At 46.4% G+C, this 16,085-nt stretch overlaps 1 pseudogene across 1 annotated transcript in view; it reads right to left on the minus strand.

Moving 5' to 3' along the window:
- Nucleotides 1-5,636: 5,636 nt before the first annotated feature.
- The window catches only part of LOC311108919 (zinc transporter ZIP12-like), a 29,403-nt pseudogene continuing 18,954 nt past the window's right edge, over nucleotides 5,637-16,085 (minus strand). The window contains exons 4-11 of the transcript in view: nucleotides 15,793-15,991; nucleotides 15,498-15,636; nucleotides 15,130-15,282; nucleotides 14,496-14,591; nucleotides 11,931-12,006; nucleotides 11,584-11,742; nucleotides 5,992-6,179; nucleotides 5,637-5,764 (exon numbers count right to left, since the gene is read on the minus strand). The product of the transcript in view is annotated as a zinc transporter ZIP12-like (transcript). The remainder of the gene's footprint in view (nucleotides 5,765-5,991; nucleotides 6,180-11,583; nucleotides 11,743-11,930; nucleotides 12,007-14,495; nucleotides 14,592-15,129; nucleotides 15,283-15,497; nucleotides 15,637-15,792; nucleotides 15,992-16,085) is intronic.

Raw genomic sequence — 16,085 nt, forward strand, 5'->3', positions numbered from 1 at the left:
AGATTTTCTATGGGATTAAGGTCTGGAGACTGGCTAGGCCACTCCAGGACCTTAATGTGCTTCTTCTTGAGCCACTCCTTTGTTGCCTTGGCCGTGTGTTTTGGGTCATTGTCATGCTGGAATACCCATCCACGACCCATTTTCAATGCCCTGACTGAGGGAAGGAGGTTCTCACCCAAGATTTGACGGTACATGGCCCCGTCCATCGTCCCTTTGATGCAGTGAAGTTGTCCTGTCCCCTTAGCAGAAAAACACCCCCAAAGCATAATGTTTCCACCTCCATGTTTGATGGTGGGGATGGTGTTCTTGGGGTCATAGGCAGCATTCCACCTCTGACCACAACACTTTCACTCAGTTCTCCTCTGAATCATTCAGATGTTCATTGGCAAACTTCAGACGGCCCTGTATATGTGCTTTCTTGAGCAGGGGGACCTTGCGGGCAGTGCAGGATTTCAGTCCTTCACAGCGTCGTGTGTTAGCAATTATTTTCTTGGTGACTATGGTCCCAGCTGCCTTGAGATCATTGACAAGATCCTCCCGTGTAGTTCTGGGCTGATTCCTCACCATTCTCATTATTATTGCAACTCCACAAGGTGAGATCTTGCATGGAGCCCCAGGCAGACGGAGATTGACAGTTCTTTTGGTGTTTCTTCCATTTGCGAATAATCGCACCAACTGTTGTCACCTTCTCACCAAGCTGCTTGGCGATGGTCTTGTAGCCCATTCCAGCCTTGTGTAGGTCTACAATCTTGTCCCTGACATCCTTGGAGAGCTCTTTGGTCTTGGCCATGGTGGAGAGTTTTGAATCTGATTGATTGATTGCTTCTGTGGACAGGTGTCTTTTATACAGGTAACAAGCTGAGATTAGGAGCACTCCCTTTAAGAGTGTGCTCCTAATCTCAGCTCGTTACCTGTATAAAAGACACCTGGGAGCCAGAAATCTTTCTGATTGAGAGGGGGTCAAATACTTATTTCCCTCATTAAAATGCAAATCAATTAATAACATTTTTGACATGCGTTTTTCTGGATTTTGTTGTTGTTATTCTGTCTCTCACTGTTCAAATAAACCTACCATTCAAATTATAGACTGATCATTTCTTGTCAGTGGGAAAACGTACAAAATCAGCAGGGGATCAAATACTTTTTTCCCTCACTGTAACCCTTGACACATCAAAACCTGACTCTAACCTCACACACAAGACACTAAGGTCAACATCTACAAGTCAGTTGGCACGTACAGTTGGCACATTTACTGTACATAAAACACAATGTGTTATGTATTGAGTCAGTGCAGCACACCGATTTAAAATCCAACAGGAAAACATCTGAGTGCATCGCTAGCATATCCCATTGTATGTCTGTCTTAGCTTTTCCACTCATGTCTATGCTCACTCTGTCCTCCTGACCCCTCTGCTTTGGGGACTCTTTGCTGAGCGAGTGAGGATGGCTGTGGATACAGAAGTGCACTCACACTCACATCCCAGATAAAAAGCCCTTCCTTTCTCCATCCCGGCAGCGGACGCCTTTCAAAACACACACACAAGCATGTAAAATCTTCATGCTTGTGCATTGATAAGCACACCAAAGATGGCATTAACGATAAGTAATACAATTAAGTTAAAGTTAAACTTTATGACTATAATTATCCTATTTACAATTTGTAGTCAATTTTGGCAATAGAATAAGTGTTTCTGACTCATATTGATGCCACATGGGCCATCTTCAAAGGGATTTGTTGCTTTTTAAAAGCAGTCGCTCTTTAAAGATAGAAACCTTAATTAAAACAATAATAAAGCCTGTACCACGCCTCTGTTTTGGTAAAAAGCTGAGGGATGGGCCTTATGAAATGTAACCACTCTCAAATTCATAGACATAGCTATGGATGCAAGGACTGACCATCCATGATCATAGTTTAACCATGCTGTGATGCTGTACAGTGTTTGGTTACATTTATAGTGTTTACAGACATAGGAGTAAAACAAGTTTGTATTTTGGGTTCTGATGGGGTTGAACTAAGCTCATGAGGCATTTATAAGTTATATTCTTCAAGAATCAATGGGTATATATCAATAATTTATCAATCCAAAAATGGATGATGTAGAACTAAGACTTCCAGAGAGCATCTCATCAGAATTGTACATAAACTTTATCTTGTATAACATTGAATCATAGTTGTGGCATCATACAGTAGATTCAAGATCACAAATGCATCTATTGTCTCATGAATATAGTATAAGTAAATATTTTGTATACAGTAGGTTTCTCTCATTCTTTCTTTTTCCCACTTATGCCTCTCTTCTACCTCTTCCTCCACCTCCTTCTCTAGGCCCACTCTGGCCTGGGAGCGCAGTGCAGCGCTCTGTGGAGTCTCCAACTTGTTGAGTGTGGATTAGTCAGCCCAGACCAAGAGCTTTCTGCTGGATGAAGAAAACAGTACAGGCAGCACAGATGGGTGGAACTGCCCCCCGTTGGACTGCACACAGTGTTCACAGTGTACAGGGAGCGCTGCCAACTTTTGAAGAAAGCTTGGAGTGAGATTTGTTATGTGAATTTCATTGCCCCCTGGCACAACCATTAGATGGGGGTTTTAAAGTTCATTTCCTGCAATTCTACATATTTTGACATAGCTTAGGCTTATGACCAGGTTTAAAAAAACATTGTGTATTCAGGATGCTTTGAACATTAAATGAACACTCAACATTTTACAACTTTGTTACTTTGAGATGTATTTATTTATTATTATTAAAAAAAAAATTTTTTTGGGGGGGGGGTGAAATTGAATGTATGCTAATATTTTTTAAATAAATGTTTTAAGTGTTTCGACACTTTATTCCGATAGTAATGGGAGGCTAATGGGATAAACAGTGGGAAGGTTGGAAGCAGGGATTGATCCCTGTTCTCAGGTGGAAAGTATGAAACATGTGCCGGGGAGCGTTACCGTTACACCAAGGCTCTGCACAGGAAATACTCATATTAATGGTTGATGGCAGTGGGTAACCAAATCATATTTTGCAGTCTACTTGTCCATAGAATGCTTTCAAGGTAAGGACTCAAACATTATGTATTTTGTAATTTGGGTGAACTCTTTTTAAAATAGGGCTGGAAGGAAATCCTGCTTGCTCTCCTGGAGGGTTGGCCACCCCTGATCTATGTTATAACAATTAATTTATCAAAATCACCAAACCTTTAAGAAAAATCTAATGAATATCAATATTCGTTTATGCCTACTAGTTGAAGATCCTTGCCATCATCTTACTCTACATAGACAAAATATGATGCTTTTATGCGTTATGAGTCCCCCTACCATCTCTGCTTAGCATGTGCACAATGTTAAAATGTCCTAAATTATATTTGAGGCCTGGAGCATTTAATATCCAATGCTTATCTGTATGACTTATTCAACACTGTTCATAAATGGCTGCAAATATCCATAGCCTCATATAATTCATTTTCAAAGGCAAAAGTAGGCATATCAGATTTCAAATATGTGATTACAGTGGCAACATTGGGAAGAAGTGGAATAATAAAATAAGTGTGGGGAATAACTGTAGTGTTCTTGCTAACAAGCACAGTAATTACCCTATATTTTAGCCCATTGTTAAGAATGAGAATTGTTCCACTGATCAGACTAAATAAAGAATAAAATCTCCAGAAAACAAGATTACATTAATCTGCCCCTACACTCTAAGCAAACTATTTTTCTATGTATTGTCCCCCCTCTAGAATCAAACTTACACTTTTGGGTTCACAATCTGTTTGACAAAATGATTTTCATAGTTACAAATCAGGTCACCCTACCAAACTTCCCTGCTAAAACATACTGTAGGTCTGTCTGCTGCTGCCTTTTCGTTGTCACAGCCTAAATGCCAATCACCAAACGAGGGGACTAATGAAAGTGGGGATTAAATCAACTTTAGTACATACTGTCAAAAGGCTGCATTCTGCAATAGGGACGGGAATAACAGCAACCTAATTTTGTTGACAACATTGTACATAAAATAGAGCTACCGTGCTACTCTTTTTACAGTTTTATTAACACAGTGGAGAACGTTCTCTCTCAGCATTCAGCTCCACTCTAATCTTGAGAAGCATTTCATTAAAACATGCATCCAATCCCCGCTCCAGAATCTCCCATAATGGTTCATTTGGGTTGAGATCTGGTGACTGAGACGGCCATGGCATATGGCTTACATCTTTTTAATGCTCATCAAACCATTCAGTGACCACTAGTGCCCTGTGGATGGGGGCATTGTCATCCTATGGCGGCAAAGCCATGGTCGCCAAAATAATGGCCTGCCCAGCATTTTTATACATGACCCTAAGCATGATGGGATGTTAATTGCTTAATCAACTCAGGAACCACACCTGTGTGGAAGCACCTGCTTTTAATATACTTTGTATCCCTCATTTACTTAAGTGTTTCCATTATTTTAGCAGTTACCTGTACATACATACAAAGTACCTGTTATAAAGGTCTCGTCTAAAAATAGAGGTCTTTTGCCGGTTTGCCGTTGAAAAACGGAAGTGTATGCAGAAAAGTACCTCATACCTACGGTAAAATATGGTGGAGCATCTTTGATGTTATGGGGCTATTTTGCTTCCACTGGTCCTGTGGCCCTTGTTAAGGCCAACGGCATCATGAACTTTATCAAGTACTAGGACAATTTAGCCAAAAACCTGATTGTCTCTGCCAGGAGGCTGACACTTGGCCGCAAGTGGATCTTCCAGCAAGACAATAACCCCAAGCACTAATAAAAATCCATAAAGAAATGGTTAATTGACATTTTGCAATGGTCATCTCTGTCTCCGGACCCCATTGAAAACCTGTGGTTTGAATTGAAGAGGGCAGTCCACAAGAGCAGATGAAGGATATCAAGGATCTGGAAAGATTCTGTATGGAGGAATGGTCTAAGATCCCTCTCAACATGTACTCCAATCTCACAAAACATTTTAGAAAAAGGCTTTGTCATTATCCTCGCAAGGGGAGGGTGCTGGAGTATTGAAAACAGGGGTGCCAATAATTCTGACCCCTTTCTTTTTAAAATGTGTTTTATTACTCTTTCTCTGAGCAATTATATTAGTATAAAATCATATAATTACCCAAAAATGTTTTGCATACAATATATCTCAGTATTTGTGTTATTTATTTTATACAGTCTTTTTTGCAAATTTTTATAAAGGATGACAATAATTATGGACCTGACAGGAGGTGTGCCAGACATACTGTAAGCTAGCTATGTGCCCTATGATACACAGCACATCATACAAAAATAAATCATCACATAGAAAATGTGTTCCAAAGCTCACATGTAGGCATCGGATTTATACAAAAGTGGATTCATCCAGCTCTAACATATATGCGTAACTACTGGATCTAAAATTATGTTTGATTCACATTGTCACTGCTATTATTCACCTTACTTTATTATCACTATCACTTGCATAGAATGTCTAGCAGCATTTCAAACAGGCGGTTCAATGCCTTCTTCTAGTGTAATACTTACACAATTATGACAAGTAGCAGTAAATAATAGTAATCAACAAGATGTCTAAATGATTAAAAACATTGCCATCAATTACACATATTGTATGTCAGATACCATAGTAGGATGTGCCCGCGTGTGTGTGTCCTGTCATCAAAACTTGAGTTTGTGCTCAACAGGGCGAGGAGCAGGAGGCAGGCCCAGCCCATTAGGAGGCCAAGGTTCTGCAGAAGGAACATGAGACAGGGCCTGTTGGTCTTCACACGACTCATCTCTGGAAGCTGAGAGACAGAAAGGGGAGGAGAAGGAGAAATGAGGGTCTGGGAGTTTGAGTACATCTCTCTATCACAAATCACCTGTGAATTGAAACAATCTATTACCTATCAATAGGGCCAGAAGATTTTCTTGACTGTGTGAGCTGACTGATCAGTGGGACACACGGTCTGGTCAAACTCCTGTCCCTACCTATCAGTGTGTTTTACTAAGAACAGCAGTAGCCCAGTCTCACCATCTCTACCAGTGAGAGATAGAGGAAGATCCCCGCGGTAGCCGTGAAGATCCACTGCTGGACCTCTGGTTCTGAGGAGACGAAGAGGCCGTCAGAGCACTGTGTTTATGGAGTCAGAGCACTGAGTAAGTTCATCATCACTGCATTCCTCACGGAGAGACCTGAGATGAGCAACAGCGCAAAGTCACCTGAGATGGAGAAAGAAGGAGAAGAAGATGCTATTTTAATTCATTTGGGACCAGCGTTGTCACAATCCGGGCTAGAACTCCGGTCTCAGATGTGTAGAGCTGGGGGTACTACCCCTTAGCCACAGAGGAGATGTTGTAGGACCCAAATGAAACACCCAAGGCAATACTCCAGGCAAGTAGATTTAATGTTCCAAAACAGGAGGCAAAACAAAACAACTCCACGAGGGGAGAAAAACAAACTAAAGATAACTTCGAACAACTTACTAGGACTGACACGGTGGGACAAAGCAGGAGACACATAGTCAGGACGCAATAACCAAGTGAGAAACAAGGGGAAAACACACAGCTAAAATACTAAAGGGAAAACAAGGCACAGGTGACCTGGATCAAACTAATGAGGACACATGAGGAAGAACAAAGGCAGAGGGGAACACAGCTGACCTCTAGAGGCCAGAAGACAAACAGGAGAAGCAGGAAGCTGACAGGACCCCCTCCTCTAGGAACGACTCCTGACGTTCCTTCCAGAACACCCTGGCCTCAGGGTGCGAAAATCTCGGACCAACCCTGGATCCAGGATGTCCCTGGCTGGAACCCAGGAGCGCTCCTCTGGCCCGTAGCCCTCCCAGTCCACCAGATACTGCAGAGAGTTCTGGACCCTCCGGGAGTCCAGTATCCGGCGGACTGTGTAGGCTGGCTGGCCGTCAATAATCCTGGGAGGTGGCGGGGGTCTGCGTGGGGGGGCAAAGGGAGAAGACAAGACAGGTTTAATAAGTGAAACATGGAAAGTGGGGTTAATACGAAGGGAGCGAGGGAGAACCAAACGATAAGACACAGGGTTAACCTTTCTAGCAATGCGGAAAGGGCCGATGTATCTCTGGGAAAGCTTCTTGGATTCGACCCGGAGGGGCAGGTTCTTAGTGGCCAACCAAACTCTCTGACCAGCTCGGAAACTAGGGGCCGTCCGGCGGTGGCGATTAGCCTGACTTTGGTATCTCTGGGAGGTCCGAAGGAGGGCACGCCTGGCCTTCTTCCAGGTCCGCCTACAGCGTTGGACAAAGCGCTGGGCCGAGGGAACACCAACCTGCGCCTCCTCCTCTGGAAATAATGGAGGGTTGTAACCGAACTGGCATTCGAATGGGGACAATCCGGTGGCTGAGGACTGGAGGGTGTTGTGGGCATATTCAGCCCAAATGATATAGGTGGCCCAAGACGTGGGATTACTGGCCGCCATACACCGCAGGGTGGTCTCCAGATCCTGATTAATCCGTTCTGTTTGGCCATTAGACTCTGGATGGAACCCCGACGATAGGCTGGCTGTGGCCCCAACAAGCCTGCAGAAGGCCCCCCAAAACCGGGACGAGAATTGGGGACCTCGGTCAGAGACCACGTCCAGGGGAATACCAAATATCCGGAAGACATGGTTCATGAGGAGCTCAGCAGTCTCCTTAGCCGTTGGCAGCTTGGGCAGGGGGATAAACCGGGCAGCCTTAGAGAACCGGTCTACCACCACTAGGATGACGGTGTTGCCCTGGGATAGAGGAAGTCCCGTAACAAAGTCCAGAGAAAGGTGTGACCATGGCCTTCGAGGAACAGGTAAGGGATGGAGCAGTCCCTGGGGTCGCTGGCGTGTCGACTTTCCCTGGTTGCACACAGGGCAGGCCTCAACATAGACCTGCACGTCCTTCTTGATGGACGGCCACCAAAACCGCCGTCGGAGGAACTCCAGTGTGCGAGCACTGCCTGGATGGCATGTCAAGGGCGACTCATGACCCCACTGCAAGACGCGGGCCCGAACAGAGAGAGGAACGTACAGGCGACCGGCAGGACCACCGCCTGGATCGGGCTCCTGGACAAGAGCTTCTCGTACCCCTCTTTCTAGTTCCCACTGAAGAGGTGCGACGATCCTAGACCTCGGAATAATCGATGCCAAGGGCTTCTCTTGTACCTCGGGAGAGTAGACTCGAGACAGAGCATCCGGCTTGACGTTCTTGGTGCCAGGTCGGTAAGTCAGGAGGAACTGGAATCGATTGAAGAAAAGAGACCATCGTGCTTGCCGAGGGTTCATCCGCTTAGCCTGTTGGAGATATTCCAGGTTCTTGTGGTCTGTGAGAACCTGGAAAGGGTGCTGAGCCCCCTCAAGCCAATGGCGCCACTCCTCCAAGGCCAGTTTTACCGCAAGCAACTCTAGATCCCCCACGTGGTAGTTGCGCTCGGCCTCAGACAGGCGGCGAGACATGAAGGCACAAGGGTGTAATCTCCCATCCGCACCCCTCTGTGACAGGACGGCTCCTACCCCCACTTCTGAGGCGTCCACCTCCACCACGAAAGGTCTTTCTGGGTCAGGGGTCACCAGAATCGGAGCAGAAGTGAAGCGGCGCTTGAGATCTTCGAAGGCCCCTGCTGCTTCCGGACCCCAGTGAATCTTGGTCCCTCCTCCCTTGGTAAGCGTCGTCAAGGGGGCTACCACCGAGCTGAAACTCTTGATGAACTTCCGATAGAAGTTAGAAAAGCCAATGAACCGTTGAACCTCCTTGACCGTGGCAGGTGTGGGCCAATCGTGGACCGCCTTGACCTTCTTGGGATCCATCTCTAGGTGCCCGGGAGTGACAATAAACCCGAGAAACTGAGTCTGAGAAACATGAAATTCACACTTCTCAGGCTTAACGTAGAGGTGATTGTCAAGGAGCCTCTGGAGAACCCGGCTAACATGCCCCTCATGCTCCTTCAGTGACCTCGAGAAGATGAGGATATCGTCCAGGTACACGAAGACGAACAGATTAAGCATATCCCGGAGAACATCATTAATCAGGGCTTGGAATACTGCGGGGGCATTGGTGAGCCCGAACGGCATCACCCGATATTCATAGTGCCCCGTGGGCGTGTTGAACGCCGTCTTCCATTCGTCTCCTGGCCGGATCCGCACGAGATGGTAAGCATTGCGGAGATCCAGCTTAGTAAAAATGGAAGCCCCTTGAAGCAGCTCAAAAGCAGTGGCCATGAGAGGAAGGGGGTATCGATTCCGAACCGTGATCTTGTTGAGTCCCCGGTAATCAATACAAGGCCTAAGACCCCCGTCTTTCTTTTCAACAAAAAAGAAGCCCGCCCCAGCCGGGGAAGTAGAGGCATAGATGAGGCCGGCTGCCAAGGACTCCTTAATGTAGGTGTCCATAGCTGCGTGCTCGGGGGAGGACAAGGAAAAGATCCGACCTCTAGGAGGGCAGCACCCAGGGAGTAGATCAATGGCACAGTCATACGGGCGATGAGGCGGTAAGGCAGTAGCCCGGGCCTTGCTGAACACTGCCTTGAACCGATGGTAAACACTGGGGACTCGGGAGACGTCAACAGACTCTTGAAACTGGGTACTAGGGGCTGAGGGACTCTGAAGCATGCAGGTGAGTTGGCAAGTGGGACCCCAGCTTAGAATAGTGCCAGTAGGCCAGTCGATCTGGGGATTATGTCTGCATAGCCAAGGGTGACCCAGGATAATAGGATACTCGGGAGAGTCAATGAGATAGAAGGTCTCCTCCTGCTGGTGTTGAGAGATGGTAAGTCGCAGGGACTGAGTCGCCTCAGTAACCTTTCCTGGTTCCAGAGGTCTGCCATCTAAGGCTGTAACTGCCTGGGGTTGAGGAAGTAGTTGGGTAGGGACCTTAAGTTCCTTCGCCAAGGTTACATCCATAAAATCACCTGCGGCACCGGAATCGATCATAGCCTGGACCCGATGCTGGTGGCCCTCCCAGGACAGAGTGGCTGGAATAGCTAGGACCGCGTTAGTAGGAGGAGCTCTAATTTTCCCCATCACAACCCTCCTGTAGCTGGGCGGGGACAGGCGTTTCCCGAAAGCTCGGGGCAAGTGGAGCGGAAGTGGCCGGCAACCCCGCAGTAGAGGCACCGACGCTCCCTCATGCGACGTTCCCTTTCGTTGGGAGAAAGCCTGGAACGGCCTAACTGCATGCTCTCCGGGGAATCCTGGGGCAGTTCAGGAGCCGGGGCAGCTCTGAATGACGGAGTCCAAACAGGAGAAACAGAGCTGCTCAGAGGAACTTGGGACTGAGACACCTGACGGCGAGCCGTTCTCCGCTCTCTTAGACGATTGTCCAGGCGGATGGCCAAGGCTATGAGGGACTCGAGATCTCCAGCTGGTTCTCGGGTGGCTAACTCATCTTGAAGGGGCTCAGATAACCCTCCCTGAAAGCAGACCCTCAGCGCTTCATCATTCCATCCGCTCCTTGCTGCTATGGTCCGGAAATCAATGGCAAAATCTGCCGTGCTTCGGGAGCCCTGACGGAGAGACAGTAGGCGCTTGGAAGCCTCCCGCCCACTGACAGGATGATCGAACACCCGCTTGAACTCTTCTACAAATGCAGCGTGGGAGTCACAACAGGCCTCCTGGGACTGCCACACCGCAGAAGCCCAGGCGAGCGCCTTTTCTGAAAGAAGGGTAATGATGTAGGCAATCTTGGAACGGTCTGTGGGAAAACTTGAGGGTTGGAGCTCGAAGGTGAGGGAGCATTGGGTGAGGAAACCCTGGCAAGAGCTTGGATCCCCAGAAAAGGGCTTGGGAGGTGGTAGTCGGGGCTCCGCCAACCGAGAAGGCCTGTCGTCACTGGGGGGTGACCTGGGGGAAGGGAGAGGACCAGGGAGGCGTTCAAAGAGCTGGCGAAGGGCACTCATCATTTCGGCCAAGAGTTGAGAATGACTAGCCATCAGCTCCTCTTGTCGGCTGAGAACGGCTTCATGGCGCTGGAAAGAAGCCTCATGTCGAGTGATCACCGCCAACAGGTCCTGGGAACTGAGTGTTTCTGGGTCCATGATTGACTTGGTTATTCTGTCACAATCCGGGCTAGAACTCCGGTCTCAGATGTGTAGAGCTGGGGGTACTACCCCTTAGCCACAGAGGAGATGTTGTAGGACCCAAATGAAACACCCAAGGCAATACTCCAGGCAAGTAGATTTAATGTTCCAAAACAGGAGGCAAAACAAAACAACTCCACGAGGGGAGAAAAACAAACTAAAGATAACTTCGAACAACTTACTAGGACTGACACGGTGGGACAAAGCAGGAGACACATAGTCAGGACGCAATAACCAAGTGAGAAACAAGGGGAAAACACACAGCTAAAATACTAAAGGGAAAACAAGGCACAGGTGACCTGGATCAAACTAATGAGGACACATGAGGAAGAACAAAGGCAGAGGGGAACACAGCTGACCTCTAGAGGCCAGAAGACAAACAGGAGAAGCAGGAAGCTGACAAGCGTGTTCAGTTCTTCACAACTGGGACAAATATTACTCAAGTCATGTTTGGTTTTGGTTCGACAAAGGGACCCAGAGAAGAACAACAACGCTGCCACCCAATGCCAACAACCTTTGAGCCACTGCTCTGTGACTTGTGACGTCTCACCCATTTCATGAGGGATTTCGTGGCAGAGGATGGCCACGGTGGTCGCCATGCCTGTCTCGGCGGATTAAGAGAAGGCCGCACCCACCACCAAGCCATCAGCAAAGTTATGGAGGCTGTCTCCCACGATAACCATCACAGCCAGTACAGGAATACCCTGTCCTGGGAACACAAAGAAAGCCTGTCTGTGTGGCGGCTCTGTCCTGAAAGCCCATCCGCTACGCTTCCTAGCCCACTAATTACACACAGCACACTGGACAGAACAATACAGAACAGGATCAAATTAAACAAGGAGAGAACTGAGGGGACAATGAGTGAAGATAAATGAAAAAGGAGGATGAGGAACTTACTCGTCTGATATGTAGGGGTTCTTGGTTCAGGCTCCTCTGATGGGATTTATGTGCATTCTAAGTCATCCACAGTTCACTGTAGGGGAGTGACAACTAATAGGATTGTTCCTTTCAATACACTTCATTACAATTACATCACGTTACTCCCATCCATACCAAAATCAGCAAATCAGTGACCACAGTTCTCCCTGCCTATATTTAAAACACTCTAGAGAAAGTGAACCAGAATGGTTCAGTTTCCCTATCTCCTCCTACACTATCTGCATAAGGCCTGAATGATTCAACAGCAGCATCAAGGTCTCCTACACCATGGTCTGTTTCACATTTACTCCCACCCACACCACTGTTCACTTTCCCTGCAATACATCACTCTGTAGATGTCTACATCAAAGCTCAAACTGTTCAAAATATTGTCCAAATAATTGTGAATCCTATAGGCCTACCGCTTTTGAATTCCTGTGCTTTTATATTAGCCTCCCACCCCCACACAGTGATGACAGCACATTGTCAGATCAACACTTCTATTCCCACTCCAAACCTCCCCTAGCTTTGTCTTGTCTGTGACAATGAGGGCTGGTAAATATCACACATTTTGTAACATTTTGGTTAATTTTGGATAATTTTTTTCAGCTCTAATTTTAATAATGTGAACAGGAACACAGTCATACCACTGCAGTCTGCCACTCTTCAAAGCAGAAACCTCAAAAGCTTTAAACAAACATTGTTTTCCTTTCACAGATAGCTCAATTCCAAACAAACCTAAAAGGGGACTTTTGCGTGAGGATGCAGCTTCAATTGAGTTATCTATTTCTGCTTTCATTTGAGGAAGTGGAATAGGGTTAATACTATATACAGTGGGGAAAAAAAGTATTTAGTCAGCCACCAATTGTGCAAGTTCTCCCACTTAAAAATATGAGAGAGGCCTGTAATTTTCATCATAGGTACACGTCAACTATGACAGACAAATTGAGAGAGAAAAAATCCAGAAAATCACATTGTAGGATTTTTAATGAATTTATTTGCAAATTATGGTGGAAAATAAGTATTTGGTCACCTACAAACAAGCAAGATTTCTGGCTCTCACAGACCTGTAACTTCTTCTTTAAGAGGTTCCTCTGTCCTCCACTCGTTACCTGTATTAATGGCACCTGTTTGAACTTGTTATCAGTATAAAAGACACCTGTCCACAACCTCAAACAGTCACACTCCAAACTCCACTATGGCCAAGACCAAAGAGCTGTCAAAGGACACCAGAAACAAAATTGTAGACCTGCACCAGGCTGGGAAGACTGAATCTGCAATAGGTAAGCAGGTTGGTTTGAAGAAATCAACTGTGGGAGCAATTATTAGGAAATGGAAGACATACAAGACCACTGATAATCTCCCTCGATCTGGGGCTCCACGCAAGATCTCACCCCGTGGGGTCAATAATGATCACAAGAACGGTGAGCAAAAATCCCAGAACCACACGGGGGGACCTAGTGAATGACCTGCAGAGAGCTGGGACCAAAGTAACAAAGCCTACCATCAGTAACACACTACGCCGCCAGGGACTCAAATCCTGCAGTGCCAGACGTGTCCCCCTGCTTAAGCCAGTACATGTCCAGGCCCGTCTGAAGTTTGCTAGAGTGCATTCGGATGATCCAGAAGAGGATTGGGAGAATGTCATATGGTCAGATGAAACCAAAATATAACTTTTTGGTAAAAACTCAACTCGTCGTGTTTGGAGGACAAAGAATGCTGAGTTGCATCCAAAGAACACCATACCTACTGTGAAGCATGGGGGTGGAAACATCATGCTTTGGGGCTGTTTTTCTGCAAAGGGACCAGGACGACTGATCCGTGTAAAGGAAAGAATGAATGGAGCCATGTATCATGAGATTTTGAGTGAAAACCTCCTTCCATCAGCAAGGGCATTGAAGATGAAACGTGGCTGGGTCTTTCAGCATGACAATGATCCCAAACACACCGCCCGGGCAACGAAGGAGTGGCTTCGTAAGAAGCATTTCAAGGTCCTGGAGTGGCCTAGCCAGTGTCCAGATCTCAACCCCATAAACAATCTTTGGAGGGAGTTGAAAGTACGTGTTGCCCAGCGACAGCCCCAAAACATCACTGCTCTAGAGGAGATCTGCATGGAGGAATGGGCCAAAATACTAGCAACAGTGTGTGAAAACCTTGTGAAGACTTACAGAAAACGTTTGACCTGTATCATTGCCAACAAAGGGTATATAACAAAGTATTGAGAAACTTTTGTTATTGACCAAATACTTATTTTCCACCATAATTTGCATATAAATTCATTAAAAATCCTACAATGTGATTTTCTGGATTATTTTCTCTCATTTTGTCCGTCATAGTTGATGTGTACCTATGATGAAAATTACAGGCCTCTCTCATCTTTTTAAGTAGGAGAACTTGCACAATTGGTGGCTGACTAAATATTTTTTTCCCCACTGTAACTTCTGTCCTCCATTGATGCAGTCACTGTACATAATTTTTTTTAAGGGCTGCCAATTACACTTTTGGAGTAGAGTATGGGTGCCAGATAGAGACTAACAGACTCACCAGCTGCATGGTGGAGATGGACTTGCCCCTCTGTGACTGGTCATTGCAGTTAATCTCCAGGGGAAGGTCATGGGAATGGCCCAGGTCCCCGTGACCCTGCTGGAGAAAAAGAGACTCATCAGTCTCCAGTCACTCTGTGGCCATGAGCCATCAGCCACCTGCACAGTCAGCTCAGCTCAGGCTGTGTCCCAAATGGCACCCTATTCCCTATATATAGTTTGACCGGGGCCCATTGAGCTCTGCTCAAAAGTAGTGCACTATGTACGGAATAGGGTGCCATTTGCGATTTAGCTTTAGTCTGGGTTCAGCCAGGGCCAATCGGGAACCCACAGATAAGCACTATCATGACAAACTGTAATGAATGACAGGATTTCCACAGCAAACGTTCAGACATAGACATGCTGGTTATTCTGAAGAGTGAAACAGTGATTGTTATACGGAGTTATTACCTCCTTGTGTTTTGTTGAGTTACCACAGGATGTTTCTTATTTTCAGGCCTGTTGGTCATTTTTCAGCTAACAGTTACCCACTGTTGGTGGGTAATAACATTAATAACATTAACATTCATTGTGCTAAATTGGAAGACGGATATGCCAACAGTCATACAGACATATACCCAAAACTGTAAACGTACATGGCCATGTGAAGGCAGCACAAGGGAGAAGATTATTTCGATAAGGAAAAAGCCGTAGATTCCAGCGATGATTCCCAAAATCTTCCACAGATATTCCTTGCCCTCAGTAAAGTGATGGTCCTCCTGATGACTGTCGTGGTGGAGGCCAAGGATCTCCAAAGGAGACAGGGAGAGAAAACAATGAGACATTTCATCCACGCTTTGGTTGGGGGGGCCCTTGCTCGAACCTTGCGGGAAACTGTGCTATGCCACTGTATGCCTGCCTCACTGCTCACATAGCCTAATGGAATTCGCAACACAATTCAACACAACAAGCTCCTGTTTCCGACCCGCAGTATAATTGTTCTGAACCGTTGTTTCTGTCTCACCTGTGTCCAGTCTGTGCTGATCCCCAAAGGCTCATGGCCACACTTTATATGGGAGGGGCCTGTGATGCTCCGCCTCTCCCTGCCATGGCACTTCCCCCTCCGCCTCCCACACCAAGCAGGTGCAGCAGCTCCTCCAAATCTACGCAACAGAAAGAGCACTGACATCGTCTAACTGCTCTTACATTACCACAGATCACTCAAATCCATATATGTATGCTAGATAGCTTTTTGGGCAAGTGTGCCCTCTATTCAACTTTATGGTCAAATCACTCATAGGAAGGACTCATTAATTTACCCATGATATGGAGTTTGCTGGTGCGGTTGAGGGACTGGAAGATGTAATCTGTGAAGAAAGCAGGGGGAGGGGAGGTTTGTTTTGCTGAAACAGTGGCATGGGTGATGATAGCTGCTGCCAGTTTGGACACGGAGAATAGATCAGCACCTTGACTATCTGTGATCCCCACTTCATCCTGTAGATGGGAGGAATCAATGCACTGTAGGATGATGATATGTCGCAGGTTTACAACTGGACATATCTCCATGTACAGTATATGTTCTTATTTAGTCTTCCAGCCTCCAGCTCTAGTT

Source organism: Coregonus lavaretus (genome assembly GCF_964263955.1).
Source record: "Coregonus lavaretus genome assembly, chromosome: 34".
Lineage (NCBI taxonomy): Eukaryota > Metazoa > Chordata > Actinopteri > Salmoniformes > Salmonidae > Coregonus > Coregonus lavaretus.